General features: G+C 46.9%; 1 pseudogene across 1 annotated transcript; it reads left to right on the forward strand.

Annotated features, from left to right (window-relative positions):
* Positions 1 to 1,324: 1,324 nt before the first annotated feature.
* Positions 1,325 to 4,364, forward strand: LOC100502514 (uncharacterized; annotated as a pseudogene). The gene is made up of 5 exons (NR_158456.1): positions 1,325 to 2,042; positions 2,492 to 2,990; positions 3,116 to 3,236; positions 3,377 to 3,519; positions 4,260 to 4,364. The product of NR_158456.1 is annotated as an uncharacterized protein (transcript).
* The last annotated feature ends 656 nt before the right edge of the window (positions 4,365 to 5,020 follow it).

Below are 5,020 nucleotides of genomic sequence, written 5' to 3' on the forward strand. Positions count from 1 at the left end.
TGGTCCCATTCGATCGATCCCCATCGCCGTCGCGGCATCACCCGTCCGTTGCCCCGCCGCGTACGGTTGCCACTCCGAACCCTATCCGCCGCCGCCGGGGGCTTGCGATGGTCTAGTCTCTAGCAAGAGGTGCTTTGTGTTTTGGGCGCAAGGTCAAGCATTGCGAGGAGAAAAGGCTGTGAGTTCTGAAGCCAAGGGTAGGCTGAGAGATGATGCTGGGTGTTGTTGCTGAACCTTATGCCCAACCTGATCACAGGGCTTGTTCGGTTAGCTTTCAATCCATGTGGATTGAGTGCAATTAGATAAGTTTGAATCCTAAATAAGTCAAACTTTTTTTTTTAATTTTTTTTCAATCTCATTCAATTCATGTGTATTGGGAATAACCGAACAAGCCCTTATAAGATATGAGCGCTGGAAATAGATGGTGCGGGATTGTATGTATGCGCTGCATTTTTTTCTGTGTAGTTTTGCAGTGGTGCGGAACACTCTAGGTTTGGTGGGCTGAGTTTGCTTCTCGATTTCTTGTAGTCTGGGCTTATGAAGAGGTAAAGCACTGTTACGCATTCAGTCATGCGTTTCTTGATGTGTGGATGTGGAAATACTTTTCATTTGATGTTTGGAAAAAAAATGTATTGTGTTATTAGTATCTTGAATTGTTGATGTTACCAATAGATTCAACCTAAACATATAACCCCAGACCATCAGAGATTCTGAGTAATGTTACACTGCAAAAAGTATGTGGACGATGAATTTTAAGCCAAGTATGTAATCATTCTCACTAGTCTGATCTATACGATAGTTTCAGTACGATGGATGGATTGACATACTTGTGTGTGCATGTACAGGCAGGCGTGAGACGTGGTTCGCCTAATCCAATGAATAGTCGTTCGATCTGTGTGTCCATTCCAAGTACGCGTGCCTGCACAAAATGTCACTAGCTCTCTTCGCTTCAATAATCAGCTGAGGAAACTGACATGTGGCGGTCTAATGAATGAGGCCATGAGGTTTAGCGCGATGTCAGAACGGTCCAGAGATTTAGTTGTAAAAACATGCCTGACACATCGTTTAGCTGATTGCCGTTGCCTATGGTGTGTGTAGTACGTCGAATTCTCAATGGCCATAGCTTTTCTTGTATTACTTCTAGTTAAAAGTCGCTGGGGTTTGGCACTCCCTCCGCGTTTCACGCGGCCGGCAGCGCTGGCGACGGACCCAATGGTGTTTTCTTCAATTCGACGCAGCCGTTCGCGTCCACGTCCGCTCGCCCTCTACAGCCTCTCGCCCTCTGCAGCCTCGTATATACATACAACAACACCCGGTCCCCAAAGAAAGGCCACACACAGTCGCACTCGACAGCCGCCACCACCACCACCTGGTCCACGTCGCCGGCGGCAATGTGGGCGCAACTGGCCGTCGCGCTGTTCGTGGCGTTAGCCGTGGCTCCCCCGGCCCGTGGCTCCGACGTGCCTTCGTTCCCGCTGTCGCAGGCGCAGTCCCCATCCAACTCCTCGTCCCCGTCCAACGCCGCCTCGCGGCCGTGCCACCTGGACCTCTCGGCCGAGCTCTTCGGTGGGGTAGCCGCGGCGTGCGGCGCCGGCGGGGGGCCGGGCTCGCTGGACCGCGGCCGCTGCTGCCCGGTCCTGGCGGCCTGGCTCTTCGCGGCGCACGCGCGCACCGCGCTGTCCGTGCCCCCGGCGCCTCCGCCCTCGGCGCTAGTGGGGGACGAGGGAATGGGGCCCGACGGCGACGACGACGGGCCCATGGTGCCGTACGACAACCAGAGGTGTGTCGACACGCTGGGCGCAGCGCTGGAGCGGCGCGGGGTGGCGCTGCCCCGGCCCAACGCGACGTGCGACACGGTGCTCTGCTTCTGCGGCATCCGGCTCCACCAGATCGGCTCGCTCCGCTGCCCCGCCGCGTTCGCCGTCAAAACTGGCGCCGCGGCCAGGAACGCCACGCCCACCGCCGCGGTGAAGGCCCTGGAGAAGAGCTGCCGCAACGCCTCCTACGCCGGCTGCTCGCGATGCGTGCAGTCCCTGCAAAAGGTAAACCTTTCTTGCTAGCTTTCTCTCCTAATGCCATTGCTTTTGCTCATCTTTTCCGTTCTTGTCTCTTTTGGCTTGATCTCGCATTCCCTATATAACTAATGTTTGAAATGTTACACCACGCATATCTTGCCTTCTTGGATTCCAAACCACTGATCGATTTCTACCCCTGCTTATATATAGACGAAAACCTTCAACAATTTTGTCAGTTATACGTACCACTCCTGCAGAGCAATAGTGCGGCGCTTCAAGCGACGCCTTCACTCCTTCTTTGCTTGTTTTTTTATCTAGCAAAAGGTGGCCATTTCGATGGTATCCCCTTTCCCACAAAGGGTTTCCACTGCGCTTTCTAACCGCATCATTGTTTCAACTTTCGAACTGATCTGCTTGTTCTTGAGCTTACCATCACCACTAATCATTTCCTACTTGATTGCCTTTCTCTCTGAAAGCAACCATGGGAAAGGGCAATCCCGCCAGGTAACCACCGGATAGGACCATTCCTTGAAAGCTTGAACACGCATTTGTGGGGACAAACCTCCTTCTTTCGAGCAAGGGCAAAGGCGGGGTATTCGCCTTCGTATTCGCCTTCGGCATTGCCCCCCGCCTTTGGCTCCGGGAAGCTGATCATGGAGGGCTCCCTGGGCTTCTTCGAAAAAAGAGAAGCTGACAGTGTCCAGATGCAGAACGTGCTGTCCATCAGGAATCCTAAACCTCCTGATAGAGAAGCCTGCAGCAGCGTCAGTCCCGGTGCTGCGACAGCTACTTGTGGCTCAAGGAGAAGACGATCTTTTTAAAGATTTTCATGTTCTTTAGCTTTTATCCTCTACTAGGTAAATACCCAGGAGAACAAGTACTTGGCATTAACCTGAGGGTTTATCTTGTCAAGCTGCAAAACGATCTCACCCAAGAACTTGTACCCAGAACCATCTTTCGCGTGGAAGTTCACAGGTGAGCCACAGAATCCCCCGATTAGTGAGTACACCTGAGTTTTTTTAGCAAATCTTAGTTAGGTGCTCAAGGTCCACATGAAAATTTAAGCACATGGCACCACCAACCTTGTTGGGATTCCTCAGGTCGAAAGCAGGGTGAGACAGCAGCTTCTGAACATTTGCAACATTTCCAGGAATCTCTGAAGTAGCTTGAAGAGCAAACAACTTGCTTACAACCTATCAGAGTAAAACAAAGAAACAACAGGTACCCACTTAATTTGTGTGCTACATTTTTTTCTCCAAGAACTTGCGTGCTACATTAGTTCATAAAAACATTTATCAGTAACAGATAAAGTATAATCAGTCATGTATCTTACCAAGTATTCATGCTGCCACTTGTTATAGAAATCCAAGAGGGCATCATCACGAACTTGGCCTGGATTTTGGGATAATGCTGCTAATGCAGCAAACTGCTCTGTCATGTTAGTCGCAGACTTGTACTCATGCAGTGCAAGCTCAACGAAATCTGGCTCATTCAATGACGCAAGGTATGCTACAAGGAACATCAGAAAACTTGCATTAGGTGATAATTCTCTAGAACGTGATTCCTCAGTTGGAGTGCAATAAGTTTGCCAAAGAAAAACATACCAAGGCATGTATTTTTCAATGCACGGCGAGCCATACTATCATGGTTAAATGTGTAAGCCTCAGAACTCCTGTTGCTTTTCACCTAACAAAAAGTTAAAATGAAAAGCTGATGCATGGGGGAACAAGAATAACACAAACAAATACAACGTCCTTCCCAGATAACAGGTCTTCTAGATTTGTGCTATGTCCAAACTACTTAAGTTTGACCAGGTTTACAAAGAATATTGTCAGTACCTTATGACACCAAATAGGTAATATGAGTATAGGTATATTTTTTTTATAAAGTTGGCAAACTCAAGATAGTTTGACTGGAACAAAACTAGAACGGTTTTTTAAGGTGGTGCCCTTGGTTTTGCCGGTGTCCTCATTTTTACCCTTAGTCGTGTTTTTTGCTCAGTTTTGCCCTTCCAATGCTATAGAGCAAAAGGGCAAAACTTTGTATTTTCCGTTGCAACGCACGGGTATTTGCAACGCACTATTTTCCAGTGCTATAGAGCATGTTAATCTTATTTTGCAAGCACGCAGCTCGAAAATCTCCTCCTTGATTCTAATTTCATACTTCGGACTGAGTGCATGGCCTGCTTAGATGTGTATGTTTGTGCAGCTTCATTATAGCTTATTCTTTTTGTTCCCTTCTTAGGATGCTTAGTGGGCCAACTGTAGGGATCTTTCCTTCTACATACAACATGTGGGACTCGCTTTTTGGTAAGTCAATTATCTGTTAATTCTTCTATTTCTGAATCCTAAAGAAAAATGGTCCCTAATAGCTTATGGTTTACTTGAAAAGTTCATGAATACTCCGGTAACAGAATTCAAGGTGATATTACAGAACAATCATATCTAATCGCTCTTTCGCATGCTCTATATGTATTCTTTTAGGGAGGGCAACCATCTTTAGAGTAGCAATTAGCTGAACCTGCAAAAAAAATCTTTTTGTTAGCCCTGATTTGGGAGGATTTCCCCAAACTAGCCAATAATATTATATTGGTAAAATTAAAATAAAGTGGACAAGGAAAGGCGCCTTGTCAGGCAAAGAGAAGAGCTGAAGATAGGATTAGCTTCTATCTATATTGCAGAGTTTGCTGGTACCAGGAAACACAAAAGAAATACAATACTCCTATCTATCACCTGTCTAGATCTCCTTCTAGAAAGAAACCATAGGATGAATGGTGGGACCACCAGCATAGCATGAGTATACAATGAAAGCAGATCATAACCACCAGCATTATAGCTGCTTTTAAAAAGTAAGTGTTACTCTGAAAGTTTCTCCTTTTCAAGGTCACAAATGATTGGATTTTTTTGGTTATATACCATTTGTTTGCTTGCATTATAGTTGCTTTTTTGTGGTTTGAATCTAACAGGATTTTCCTACTTTTGTTGTATTGTTTGCTTTTTTTAGAA

Source organism: Zea mays, chromosome 2, assembly GCF_902167145.1.
Source record: "Zea mays cultivar B73 chromosome 2, Zm-B73-REFERENCE-NAM-5.0, whole genome shotgun sequence".
Classification (NCBI taxonomy): domain Eukaryota; kingdom Viridiplantae; phylum Streptophyta; class Magnoliopsida; order Poales; family Poaceae; genus Zea; species Zea mays.